We start from the raw sequence: 14,776 nt of genomic DNA on the forward strand, positions 1-14,776 counted from the left end.
TCACAAGACATATGTAGATTTAAAGTAGAAAAGTTATCCTTGGAATTCTTAGATAAGAAATATAAATTGTAGTAAAAATAGTTTGGACATATTTTATAGTATCCAAAAAGGAGACTAAGAACATGCAACAGGGGAAAGCTATCCTGTAGAATCAGCTTTCCCTAAATGTGTTGCTTGTAGAATCAACCTAGCAAGCTTGATATTGATTCTCACTAGCAAACATACCTGACTCTGCTTAGAAGCCTTATATAAGAATGATGTTAGATGTGTTTGAATTTATGCACACATAAGCTCCTATATTTAGTACTGTTATGCTAATACTTTGTAATAAAAAAGACAAAAAGACACATCTTCTCTGAGCCAGTGTTTCTCAAGAAATAGAATCCCCTATCACCCATACCAAGAGTGAAGTATTGAACTTACTCTTAGATAGTATCTGGTTTTAAGAGAAATCTGACTGTATACACAGTAGACAGCCAATCAGTGTTTGCCAACATCCTGACAATATACTTTGAGAGAATCTCTGAACCAGGGCATATGTTACATTCCCACATTTAAACATCTTTTAAATCTCAACTTCTTTCCGTCCCAAATATTAAGAAATGTGTGAATTCTGGAAATTCTGATAAATAACGAACTGAAACAAAATTCTCAGCCATCCCAGGCATTCATAGCAGTATAGCAGTTCATAGGATTTTCCAGTGCCCCTTTCTCCTTCATCAGCAAAGAGAGAAAAGAAAAAGACTATTTGATGTATATGGAAGTGTAATGCTGGGGAGACATTTCCCACATTCCAAGCAATTACAGGAGGGTTTGTGACAAAACAGCCGGTATTTCTGCTTAACACATTTCTATTCTTTCTTGCTTCCATGGGCTCTCTCCTGGTGTCTAGTAAGGCGTGATTTCGGAGAAAAAAAAATTGTACATGTCAAGCATTTAAAGGGTCTTTCTCCTGTGTGGACCCTCTGATAGGTTAGAAGAGTTTTATTCCGAGCAAAAGATTTGCCACACTCCAAGCATTTGTGTTGTCTCTCTCCTGTGTGAATAGTTTGGTGTCTAAGAAGGTGGGATTTCTCCTGGAAACATTTGCCACACTCCAAACATTTATGGGGTTTCTCTCCTGTGTGGACTCTCTGGTGGGTAACAAGGCTTGAGCTTTGAGAAAAACATCTGCCACACTCCAAACATTTATGGGGTTTCTCTCCTGTGTGGACTCTCTGGTGCAACACAAGCCTATCTTTCTGGGTAAAACATTTCCCACACTCCAAGCATTTATGAGGTTTCACTTTTTTGTGGATTCTTCTGTGGGTCCCAAGATCTGACTGATAAGCAAACAATTTCCCACAATCAAAGCATTTATATTGTTTCTCTCCTGCGTGGACTCTCCGATGCTTATCCAGGTTTGTTTTCTCTGCAAAACTTTTCCCACACTCCATGCATTTGTATGTCCTTCCTGCTGTATGGACACTCTGGTGTGTCACAAGAGCTGTCTCATGACTAAAGCATTCCTCACACTGCCAGCATTTATATACTTTCTCTTGTATGTGAATTCTCTGGTGTGTTCGAAAGTTTCCTAATTGTGAAAAACATTTTCCACACTCCAAACATTTATGTGGTTTCTCTCCTGTGTGGATTCTCTAGTGTATACGAAGTGTGGATGTTTCAGTAAAACATTTCCCACACTCCAAGCATTTCAAGGATTTGTCTCTTACATGGATTCTCTGATGGGTTAGAAGTTGTGATTCGCTAGCAAAGCATTTCTCACACTCTATGCATTTGTAGGATCGTTCACTTGTGTGCATTCTCTGGTGATTCAAAAGAACATCTGCCCAAGAAAAAGATTTCTCACACTGCAAGCATTTGTAAGGTTTCTCTCCTGTGTGGATTCTCTGATGTTTCAAAAGATTGTCTTTCCTGGGCAAGTGTTTCCCACAGTCCAAGCATTCATGAGGTCTCTCTCCTGTATGGATTCTTTGGTGTCCCTTAAGGCTTGATTGATCAGCAAATGATCTTCCACAGTCCAAACATTTATATGGCTTCTCTCCTGTGTGGACTCTTATGACTAATAAGGTGTGATGAGTTAGCGAAACATTTCCCACAATCAGCACATTCATATGGCCTCACTCCTGTGTGTACTCTCCGGTGTATATGAAGTTGTGACTTATCGGCAAAAAATTTCCCACACTCCAAACACTTATATGGCTTTTCTCCTGTGTGCACTCTCTGGTGTCTCTGAAGGTGTTGCTTCTGGGAAAAGCATTTCCCACACTCAACACATTTGAAGGGTCTCTCTCCTGTATAGATTCTCTGATGAATTAGAAGGTGTGATGGTACACCAAAACCTTTCCCACATTCCGTGCATGTATAGGGTTGATCTCCATTGTGCAATGTCTGATGCTTCACAAGCTCTGAATGTTCACCAAAAAATTTCCCACATTCTGAGCATTCATAGGGCTTTTCTCCCATGTGGATTCTCCGATGTCGCACAAGGCTTTTTTTCCAGGGAAACATTTCCCACACTCCAAGCACTTGTGGGGCTTTTCTCCTCCATGGATTCTCTGATGGTGCACAAGGTCTGAACACCGACAGAAAGATTTTCCACACTCCCAGCATTTATACGGTTTCTCTCCTGTGTGAAATTTCTGATGGATCACAAGGCCTGACTTTTGAGCAAACAAATTGCCACATTGCAAACACTGGTAAGGCCTTTCTCCAGTATGGGTTTGCTGATGCCTCGTCAGTTGTGGTCGTTGGGAAAAGCATTTTCCACACTCGCTACATTTGTAGGGTCTCTCTTCTGTGTGGACACTCTGGTGTATTCGAAGCTGTGAATTCCGGGAAAAGGTTTTCCCAAATTTATCACATTTGTAGGGTTTCTCTCCCAAATGGATTCTCTGATGGATTGCAAGGTGCAATCCTTCACGAAAACATTTCCTACACTCCCAACATTTGTAGGGTCTAATTCTTGTGTGGACTCTTAGATGTTTCACAAAATCTGATACTCGAGGAAAGCATTTCCCACACTCCAAGCATGTGTATGATTTATCTCCTGCATGGAGCTTCTGGTAGATCAAAAGGACAGATGGATGAGCAAACGATTTCCCGCACTCTGAGCATTTATGGCATCTTGGTCCCCTTCGTGTTTGGCGGTTGCTCCCACGTTCTAACTTTGACCACAACTTTCCCCACACTCTGAGCTTTCCTGGGGCTCCTCTCTTGCGTGGATTCTCTGGTGTGCAGCAAGAGACAATTTGAGGGGAAAACTTCGGCCGCATTCTGGGCAGAAGTGTGTTTTCCAGAAATGACCTGCTGGGAGGAAAAAAAGGGTGATGGGGAAACAATATTTGCTCCTGAATCTGGCAGAGGAGGAACCTCGGAAAATACATGGAATGACGGCTTGATTAGGAGCTACACAAGATACGGCGCTGTTGCTGTGCCCAGTCTCTTTCCCCCACTCCACTCCATGAAACATGTCAGCTCCAGCTTTGGGGGTCTCTTGGGCAAGAGGCCCTAAGGGGGTCTCTTCCTCCTCCCTACAATCACCCTCTTCCTCCCCCTCTGATCCCAATCCCCACCAATGCTCAGAGAGAGGGGGCAGGTGAGAAAGCAGGCAGCGGCTTGCGCTCCCCCTGTGGACCAGGAGGACAGAGTGCAAAAGAATAGTTGGAGGAGGAGTCAGAAGTTGTCGCCACATCTCGTGACGGGCAATTCCGCGCTTGGCTTGAAAGAATGCTTCCCTTCTTCTCTCTGCCAATCCGGTTGCCAGAGTCACCCCGTCCTAACACTGGCTGTAGATGGCTTAGGGTCCAGGGAGCTGAAGGGCCGTCTTTCCCAACGTGCGTCTGCCACGGACTGGGACCTGGGGGACCAGGATCTCCTCTGCATACTGGTGGCAACGTACCCCAGAGCCCAGGACTAAAGACTGAGGGATGTGAACGGGATGTTAACTGTCATGGGGGACAGTATTGAAGCTTGGGGGGCACCATGCACCACTGGCTGAGCATCACACAGGGCCCCCCCGGCATCGTCTGAAACAGGTGTCGAAGCAAGCAAGCAAGCCCTCGGAAGATGGCGCCGCTCAAGCCCCTCCCCACCAGGCGGTCCAGAGGGACACAGTGGTCGATGGTACGGAATGGTGCTGAGCGGTGCAGCAGAATGAACAGGGGCATATTCCCCCTGTTTAATTAACACATTTATATCCCGCCTTTTTCCTCCACGGAACCCAAGGTGGCTTGCATGGTCCTCCTCCTCCATTTTTATCCTCACAACAACAGCCCTGTGAGGTAGGTTGGGCTGAGAGTCAGTGACTGGCCCAAAGGCACCCAGAGAGCTTCATGGTCGAGTAGGGACTAGAACCCGGATCTCCCGAGTCCCAGTCCAATGCTCTAACCACTGCACTGCACTGCCTCTCCAAGTGTACATCACCCACCAGGCAAGCAAAGCTGTGTGGGTCTCCCCGTGTCAGTTTCCTTGTATGTTTCCGACTGGTGTGACCCAGGCCTGAAGCTGGACTGGAATGGTCTAGATCACCCTTCTCCAACCGGTTGCCCTCAGGGTGTGTGGGAGATGCAGTCTCCCACTGCTGCAGGGACCAGGTTGGGGAAAGCTGGTCTAGATGATCCATTTCATCCAAAACCCACCCCTGGAACTGAGATGCCACCAGACACTCAAAAATGGCAAATGGGAGACTGGTCGTAAAATATCCAACGTGGTGGGATCCAGACAGGGTTTTCTCAGTCAAGGTTTCACAACAGCCTCCTTGAGTCTGGGTGGCATTCTGCCTTCCTCTAAGGACGCATTTCCCACTCTCTGTAGACCGCCAACCAGCCCCCACAAACTGCTTTCGTCAGCCAGGAAGGGCAAGGACGAAGCCTGCATGTGGTCAACCTCACGGTACCAAGAATCTTGTCCATGTTCCCAGGCTGTACATATGGAAATGGATCCATTACAAAAGGACAAGCAGGAGCGCCAAAGGTACATCGTTCGGATGTGCTATTGTGGCATCTAAGTCTGAACAGATGCAAGCAACTCTGTCCACAAAACATCCAGCCAAAATGACACAGCGGACAATTGAGTCCGCTTCCTCAATTCTCACTGGTCCTTCCTGTAATGGAGCTTTCACAACTTGGAGTAGCTCTGTGTAGTGGCAACGGTGGCAGAAAAGTACAATTTCTTTACTAATAAAGCAAATAGTAATATGAGAAATAGAGCTGAAGACAGAAAGGGGTGATTCATCATCAAGGAAGAAGTTTATATTCCCTGAGCTATTAGAAATGTCATCCCCTCTTCAATTATCACTGAGATGGTCCAAAGGAAAGAAGGAACTTTCCAGGTGGCAGGATGGCTGAGCTGGGTGGAGGGAAGGCTTCGCAGGGTAGGAACATAAGAGGGGCCCTACTGGATCAGACCAAAAACCTGTCTTATCCACCATCCTTCTTCCAAAAGGGCAGAAGGAAGGTTCCGGGAGATAGGGTGGTTGAGTTAGCAGGAGAAGTGCCCTTCGGGATGAAATGACCGGGAACGTTGCTTTGCCATTTCTCAGCAGGAGGTGAGAGAAGCCCGATGGATTCTTTGCTACACCTCGAGCTCTTTGCCTGAGCTGCTGTCGGACTCGGTGACCTCTGTTCCCTCTGAGCCCTGCAGACTAGGCAGACACGGCTCTTCCTCTCGCTCCAGCCTGGAGACAAGGTCAGGCTTGGGCACTGCTGATCCCACGTGGGAAAGAGGAGAGAACAAGGAAACGTCAGGAGGAATTCAGTCTGAAGGCCGAAACCATCCCTGACAGACACTCCTCCGAAGCGCTCTCAGACCGTTTTGGGGGAGAAGGGAGATCTGTAATGAATGTTCCTGGGGCGGTGTGAACAGAGGAAGAGGGAAAATGGCCCTGACTTGACAAGTCCTCCTGCCCCTTGGCTCCGTGTCAGAGGATGGGTGAAGACATCCTTGCTGCTCCTGGAAAAAGGACACACGCTGCCCCCTCTCCATCCCAGGGGCCTCCCCGGCACAGGCGGTCTCCAGGGCCACCTCACCCACAGTGCCTGGCTTTGTGGAAGGACACCCTCAGAATGAGCCATCTGGACCTGGCAGGCTTTCAGGCAGAGCCCTCCAAAGAGCCGTCCCACTTGCCGCCTCACTCTGAGGGGTCCTCAGAGCAAGGCATGGGGTGGGCTGCAATGGCCACCCTCCAGGGCAGCAGCCAGGCCAACAGCCTGCTCTAAGGACCCCTCCGAGTGAGGCATCAGGCCAGCCACTCCGGAGACCTCGGACGGCGGCACAGCGGGACGGATGGCCCTCCTGGTAGCAGGTGGGTGGGTGCGCAATGTGCCGCCCCTCCTGAACCTGAGGGGAGGGGTTCGCCCTGCTCATGGGAGAGCTGGCCCTGCCAAAGAGGGCAGCATACACTGCTGGCAACAAGGAGGAAATGAGAGACGGATATTTCCTGACCCATCTTGCATCCTTCACAAAAGGGGGCAGAAAAATTCAAAGTTTCGGAATATAAATCAGGCTTGTTTAATAAACCTCCGGAAAGTAGGCTGGGGAAAGGGAATGACTTATCCAGGGCCTTAATATTCTCCAAACCCTCCAGGTTCAATGAGGTGCCAATGAGGAAGGAGGCTCCTTACCCAGCGAGGCCACGATCCCGTAATTCTCCAGCGTGACCTCCTTGTACAAGGCTCTTTGGTCTGCATCCAGCAGGGCCCATTCCTCCTCAGTGAATCGCACAGCCACCTCCTCGAAGGTCACCGGCCCCTGGAACGACACAAAGGACACAAGAGCCCCTCGCTCAGTCTCCACTACCCAGAAACCCTTCACGGCGTAGTTCGTTCACACAGCCTAACAGGGGGGAAAGTGAGCTGTGAAAGACACTCTCCCAAAAACACAAGAAGACCCCGCTGGGCCAGTCAAGGCACTAACCAGCATGGATCCCCTCCAATGTGCCCATACATGTCATCATCCCAAACAAAGGCGTAAGGATCCCAGGGGATTCCCGGTGCTACAGCTGACAGGCTTGGGGGAATTCCAGAAGAATCCCCATTTCACTGCCCTGAAAGCAGACTCCCATCCCCGAGAGACTGGGCCAAGAGCAGGGCGCACGGCAGTGAAAGGCAATATTGACTGGCTCTGTGCTCCCTCCACTGTCAGGGGCTGTAGGCCTGTGTACACCACAGGGGAACATGGGCGGGAGGGTGCTGTTGCACTCGTATCCTGCTTGTGGGTTTCCCATGGGCAGCCGGTTGGCCCCTGTGAGAGCAGAGCAAGCTGGTCCAGGGACTACAGAAGCAAGCAAGCTCCCAGAGAGCAAGCGACCAGAGCAAGCGAACAGGGGGAGCAAACAGGAGTTGGCCAGGGGAGTTGCAGTGGTAGAAGAGACAAAGGAGACAGAGGCTTAGAGGTAAGTGGGCTGCAGGAAGCCCAGGGGGCTGCCTTTTATCCTTCTGATTGGCTGTGAGCTCACCAGGTGCTTCTGAGAGCTCCAACTGAATTGGGTGTGTGTGGCCTGAGTACTCCCAGCAGCTGAGTGGGCGGGAAGCTTCAGTCTGTTTCCTGCCTCCCAGCTGAGCAGAGCAGAGCAGAGCAGAGCAAGCTGCTCCAGCTGGTCCAGGGACTACAGAAGCAAGCAAGCTCCCAGAGAGCGAGCGAACAGGGGGAGCAAACAGGAGTTGGCCAGGGGAGGTCGGCAGGGAGGTCAAGGGAGAGGCCCCTAAAAATTTTTCTTCTTTTTTTTTTCATTCTTTTTTATTTTTTAACTAAATTTTTTCCACTTATTTGTCTTGCAACACACACTTCCACACCAGTGGGACTCTGCTTTTAACCTCTACTGAGTAGAGGAGCAGGCACAGGCTAGTCTAGAACAATCACAAAGCTAGACACAAAAAGGGAAAAGAGGCAATGGAAGGACAGGACTCTCCAGTGGTGGTGACCTGCAAGGTGTGTGCAATGTTTGTTTTCTTGCCTGAGAACAACATGGCCTACATCTGCAACAAGTGCAAGTTGATCACGCTGCTGGAAGAAAAAGTAAGTGGACTGGAGCGGCGACTGTTGACCCTCCAGGGAATAAGAGAACACGAAGAGTTCTTGGACAGAACGGGGGAACTACAGCAGCAAAGGGAAGACCAGAAGCTTGAAGAGCAACAGCAAGCTGAGGCAGTGGGAAATGCTGAGGTGAAGAAAAATGGAGTAGAGGATACTCCTTGGAAAAGGGTGACAGTTAGGAGAAGAAGAACTAGATGCCACTCTGCACCAGTGAAAGCAGTGGAGCTGTGGAACCGATTCCAGGTACTTGCGGATGAGACTGGAGGACAGCCTGCAGAGGAAGAATCACAGGGGAACCTACATGAGAGTGAGCAAGAGGCTGAAGGTCAGTCAACCAGAGGCGATGAAACCCAGGCCTATAAGAAGAAGAAGAGTAGTAGTAGCGAGAGACTCCTTGCTGCGTGGGATCGAGACCCAAGTATGTTGCGAAGACTCGTGGATTTGCCAGGTATGTTGTCTCCCGGGAGGACGGATTAGAGACGTGACTGAAAGGTTGCCTGCACTCATAAAGCCCACTGACAGGTATCCCTTTCTTCTCATCCATGTGGGAACAAATGATACCGCCAAGCGGAGCTACGAAGAAATCACATCAGACTTTGAAGCTTTGGGAAGGAAACTCAAGAACTTTGGGGCCCAGATAGTTTTCTCATCCATCCTTCCAGTAGTTAGAAGAGGGATAGAAAGGGAATGAAAAATACTCTGGATGAATGACTGGCTACGAAGGTGGTGCCAATGAGAGAGATTTGGATTCTGGGACGACGGGCTATACTTCCTGGAAGATGGGCTGTTGGCAAGGGACGGGTTGCACCTCACAAAGGCTGGGAAGAATGTGTTTGGCCACAGCATGAAGAACTTCATCAGGAGGGCTTTAAACTGAATCCTATGGGGAAGGGAGATGTAAAGTTGGGGGCAACAACGGACATAGGCGCATGCGCTGCAACGGAGAGAACAGCTCTGATAACGCCCAATAATAGTCTTCAGACACATGTAGGAAGAAAGCCAGACTATGAAGCACATGGTCTTCGATGTCTACATACTAATGCCCAGAGTATGGGAAACAAACAGAACGAACTTGAACTCTTAATACAGGAGGGAAATTATGACTTGATAGGTAAAACTGAGACTTGGTGGGATGACTCTCATGATTGGAATACAGCAGTTGAAGGATATAACTTGTTCAAAAAGAACAGGAGGAACAGAAAGGGAGGTGGGGTTGCACGGTATGTGAAAAATACATATCTCTGCACAGAAATACAGGAGGATGAGATTAGTAGCCCCATCAAGAGCATCTGGATCAAAATAAATGGAGCAAAGAATAAAAGGAACTTGGTGGTCAGAGTCTACTACCGGCCACCCAATCAAGGAGAAGACGAGGGTGAAACTATTGAAAAGCAAATAGCCAATGTTTAAAGGAAGCATGATGTAGTAGTAATGGGGGACTTCAATTTCCCCAATCTTTGTTGGGAGACAAATTCTGCAAAACATGGCCCCTCCAGGAAATTCCTGACTTATGTGGCGGATAACTTTTTCTTACAGAAAGTAGAGGAAGGAACTAGAGGATCGGCTATGCTTGACTTGCTCCTAACCAACAGAGATGACTTAGTGGATCAAGTAGCAGTTACAGGAAATCTGGGGGAAAGCAACCATGCTGTACTTGAGTTCTTGGTTCTAAGGGAAGCAAAAGCCGAGTGTAGTCAAACGCGTACCCTGGGTTTTAGGAAAGCTGATTTTAATAAACTCAGAACAGTGATCAGTAAGGTCCCATAGCAAGCAACGCTAACAAGAAAAGGAGTCCAACATGGGTGGGAGCTTTTAAAAAAGGAAATTCTCAAGGCACAATTACAAACAATTCCAACAAGAAGAAAAGGTGGAAGACAACAGCAGAAGCCAATGTGGCTTCACAAAAAGCTTAGGGATGACCTGAAAACAAAAAAGGACACATATAGGAAGTGGAAAGAAGGCCAAGTAACAAAGGAAGAGTACAAGCAGGTAACACAGAATTGCAGGGATGGCGTCAGGAAGGCTAAAGCTGAGAATGAGCTGAGGTTAGCGAGGGATGCTAAAAACAACAAAAAGGCTTTCTTCAGCTACGTGCATAGTAAAAGGCAGAGGAAAGAAATGGTTGTTCAGCTATTATATAAGGATGCCAAAATGATAACAGATGACAAAGGCAGAAGTGTTCAATTCCTACTTTGGCTCATTCTTCTCCCAAAAGAGGGTCTATGACCCCCCTGGCAAAGGCGAAGTACAGGCTGAAGGGGCAGGATTGAAGCTTGAGATCGATAGGCATATGGTCAAGGAACACCTAATTACTTTGAATGAGTTCAAATCTCCAGGGCCAGATGAACTGCATCCTAGAATAATAAAGGAACTGGCAGAAGAACTCTCAGAACCACTGTCTATTATCTTTCAGAAATCATGGAGGACGGGGGAAGTGCCAGGTGACTGGAGGAGGGCTAATGTTGTCCCTATCTTCAAAAAGGGCAAAAAGGAGGAACCTGGGAACTACACACCAGTCAGTCTGACATCAATCCCTGGGAAAATTCTGGAGCAGATGATAAAGCAATCCATCTGGAAGCACCTTGAAAACAATGCAGTGATTACTCGAAGCCAACATGGATTTGTCAAAAACAAGTCCTGCCAGACGAATCTGATCTCATTTTTTGATCAGGTAACCTCCCTTGTGGACTGTGGGAATGCTGTAGACGTCATATACCTCGACTTCAGCAAAGCTTTCGACAAAGTGCCCCATGATATCCTGATGAGCAAACTAGCTCAAAGTGGGCTAGATGAAACAACAATCCGGTGGATTCACAGTTGGCTACAGGTCGGACTCCAGGAGTGCTTATCAATGGGACCTTCTCAAACTGGGGAGAGGTAACGAGTGAGGTACTGCAGGGCTCAGTCCTGGGCCCAGTGCTCGTCAACATTTTTATTAATGACTTGGAGGAGGAGGAGGTGCAGGGAATGCTGATCAAATTTGCAGATGACACAAAATTGGGTGGGATAGCTAATACTTTGGAAGACAGAAACAAAATTCAAAGTGATCTGGATAGTCTGGAGCGCTGGGCAGAAAACAACAGAATGACATTTAATAGGGATAAATGCCAAGTTCTGCACCTAGGAAAAAGAAACCAAATGCACAGTTACAGGATGGGGGATACACAGCTCAACAACACTACAAGCAAGAAGGATCTTGGAATTGTTGTCGATCACAAGCTGAATATGAGCCAACAATGTGATGTGGCTGCAAGAAAGGCCAATGCTATTTTGGGCTGCATTAATAGAAGCATAGCTTCCAAATCCTGGGAAGTACTAGTTCTCCTCTACTCAGAACTGGTTAGGCCTCATCTGGAGTACTGTGTCCAGTTCTGGGCACCACACTTTAAGAAGGATGCAGACAAACTGGAGAGGGTTCAGAGGAGGGCAACAAAGATGATCAGGGGACTGGAAACAAAGCCCTATGAGGAGAGACTGAAAGAACTGGGCATGTTTAGCCTTGAGAAGAGAAGACTGAGGGGAGATAGGATAGCACTCTTCAAGTCCTTGAAAGGTTGTCACAGAGAAGAAAGCCAGGATCTCTTCTTGATCATCCCAGAGTGCAGGACACAGAATAATGGGCTCAAGTTACAGGAAGCCAGATTCCGGCTGAACATCAGGAAAAACATCCTGACTGTTAGAGCAATACGACAATGGAACCAATTACCTAGGGAGGTGGTGGGCTCTCCCACACTGGAGGCGTTCAAGACGAGGCTGGACAGCCATCTGTCAGGGATGCTCTGACTTGGATTCCTGCACTGAGCAGGGGGTTGGACTCGATGGCCTTGTAGGCCCCTTCCAACCCTACTATTCTATGATTCTATGAATGCTGGCCTGCATGGAGCCTTGGTCTGGTCCAGCAGGGCTCCTCTGACGGTCCCAGGACTCTGCCTCCCAGCACTGCAAGGCGGATGCCTGTGTGACCAGAACGGCCTGGCATACGCTGACCAGCCCCGATCAGGACAGGCGCCTCCGAAACGGTGGAGTCATGAGGCTGCGCCCAAGAGCTCTTCTCCTCCTGAGTCGAGTGACTGGTGTACCAAGAGAGCACAGAGTATTTGCATTTTGAATCGCAAGCGGTGTCATACAGACATTACATCTTGTCCCTATCCAAAACTCACCGCTCGCTATAATGGGTGGCCAAATTCGTGGCCTTCTGGCCTGATCTCTCAAACCCCCGATACTGCATAGCTCAGGGCCTTGCTCAAACCCACCAACACTCACGCTAGCGGAACCCATTCACCTAAAATGTGATGCACGGACTGGGTTTGGACAACATGTTTATTTAACCTATCCTGGGTTGTCGTGTCGTCTGTCGGGAATTTTTAAATCCATGATGGCTTATTTGCTCCAAATAATCCACAGTCTGCAGTACAGGTTATTTCACCCTCCATGGGTTATCGTGTCGTCTGGCGGGCACCGTGGGTTCTTTTGGTCGCCTACAGAGCTGGGCTGCAAGAGCATTGAGATTGCTGCCGCTGTGCTCCTGCGGGCACTTCTGTGTTAAGGAAAGAGCCTACGTGGGCTACTTCAGTAGTGTCTAGGGGGGAGATGCCAACTGGAAACACCTTAAGTTTGCAGGATCCGGACCAAACTTCACACACAGCCTCACCTAGTCAGGAGGCACCCGATGCACTGCATAAAGAATCCTTTCTTTTCTCTCCATATCTTTGCTTTTACATTTGATTGTTTATATGGGACTTTTAGGCTGTAATTCTATACCCAATTACCTTAGAGTAAGTTCCACTGAACTCAGTGGGACTTACTTCTGAGTAGACATGCATACGAGTATGTTGTCAGCCAAATTATTACACATCACTTCACCTGAGACTTTTCCTGGCCTTGTTCACTCGGCTTCTTATTCTTGGCATGTGTTTTTCCACTTCTTGTCTGTGTGAAACAGGAAAATTATATTCTCAATTAAAAGTATGCAAGGAAAAAATAGAGGCGGAGAGAGAGAGGTGTCAGAACTGCCTCAGGTGTCACAACTCTGGAAGAAGACTGCGCTGGAGTGGTGGGCTTGGGGGCGGAAGACCCCAGTTTAAATCTTTGCTCAGCCCATGATGCTCCCTGGGTTGCCTTGGGCCAGTCACCCACCCTCAGCCTTGCCTTTAAATTCATTAAAAATGGTGCAAGAACAAACAGTGAGCAGAGGAGAGGGAATTCATTAGATGTGGCACATTTTATTTTTGGCCTTCATGTACAGTGTTCCATGCACGGCCGGTGGTTGTCTACCACTATCCTTGTTTTGGACGTAATCAATGAAGCAGCACGATGTGCCAGAGGAGGAATCCGATTTCTGCCATCCTCCAAGCACTGCAGTTTCATCGAGACGTTTCTCAGCTGACATATTCCAGAGCTGAGAACAGAAGAGCCCTGCTGGATCACACCAAGGTCCATCTGGTCCAGCATTCTGTTCACACAGTGGCCTGGGGCATCATTGGTTTCAAAATGACGCGTCGCAGTTGTCTGTATTTTAGGCAATGAAATACGATTCTGTCTCCGGCACTGATTGTCAAATAGAGGGCGCATGGTGGGGGGATGTCATTGGGCCAGTCAGGGCCTGTTCTGTGCTCTGTGTCAGGGCTCTTGAAAGGAGAATATCATCTATTCTTGTATACATCTTGTGCTGATGAGAGCGTCGGGTGAAATCCCTTCTTCCGGGCTGCAAAATTCTTCACAAGTCTATTAGCTTTTATAATAGACTTGTATAGCTTTTTTCTATCTATGAGGAGCTCAAAAGAGTGTCGTTATCTTTCTTTTGGTGAGATTCTTGTACGAGGACCAGTTGAGGCTTTATTTTGCTTTCATAAAGGGAACCCTTGGGAACCGTCCTGCTCTTTCCCCTCCTGACCAAATCCACAGGGACCTTCCAGAGGGAATCTCTTACCTGAGCCAATTTCGCTTTAGTCCTTTCCCCCCTCCTTCTGGAAGGAGGGGAGGGTGATCCAAATTGAAACGCCATTTTGTGGTGGGCAAAACCAAGGGGAGAACATTTCAGAAAAATATCCAACGTATCAACATCATATCAAATCTTTAGAACCAGGACTGAGTCAACAGTTCGCTGGGGATGGGTAAGACCTCCTTGCTTCCCCCACTCTGATGCTTCAGGGGAAATAGAGGAAATCATCCCAGAACAGACCAGTAGTCCATCTAGCCCTTGGGTGCAACAAGACCCCCCTGTGTGCACCACTGTGGCAGCAGTGCCTGGGGTTTGCCATGCCAGCACTACCCAGAGAAGCCCTTCCCTTTTCTCTGAGGAGAGATCGGGGATCAGGAAGGATCCCCTCGCTAGCGCCGGCAAGAGAAACCTCAGGCTTGGGTGTTGGTGTGTGCGGCCCCCGGCACTGCCTGGTGCGCCCTCAGGGCCAAAAGGTTTGTGCACCAATGATCTAGGCCATGACTCTGATTTGGGGAGGGTCTCCAGCTGAGGGCCCTCCCTCCCATCACCTGATCCTTTGGTTGGAGATGTGGAGAAAGCTGGAGAAAGAGCCATTCACAGATCCCAAAAGATGCAAAATAAAATGACGGGAGGACAGCACTGAAACGATGTTCTCCCTCAGGCCCCAGAATAAGCGGGAGAAGTTTCCCTCTGCCCTTTTGGTTGCAGAGACTGAAGAATCGCCCTCGCCCACACAGCCACCCCACTCCCCCGTTGTGTGCAGGTGCGTGTTCCCTTTAGAGCTAAGCCAAAAGGGACTCC

At 48.5% G+C, this 14,776-nt stretch overlaps 1 pseudogene; it reads right to left on the reverse strand.

The window, feature by feature from the left end:
* Positions 1 to 851: 851 nt before the first annotated feature.
* LOC146356038 (uncharacterized) lies at positions 852 to 3,694 on the reverse strand (annotated as a pseudogene).
* Between the last annotated feature and the right edge of the window lie 11,082 nt (positions 3,695 to 14,776).

This window comes from Heloderma suspectum, chromosome 2, assembly GCF_057233095.1.
Source record: "Heloderma suspectum isolate Gila_16-S chromosome 2, 16-S_ref, whole genome shotgun sequence".
NCBI classification, from domain to species: Eukaryota; Metazoa; Chordata; class Lepidosauria; order Squamata; family Helodermatidae; genus Heloderma; species Heloderma suspectum.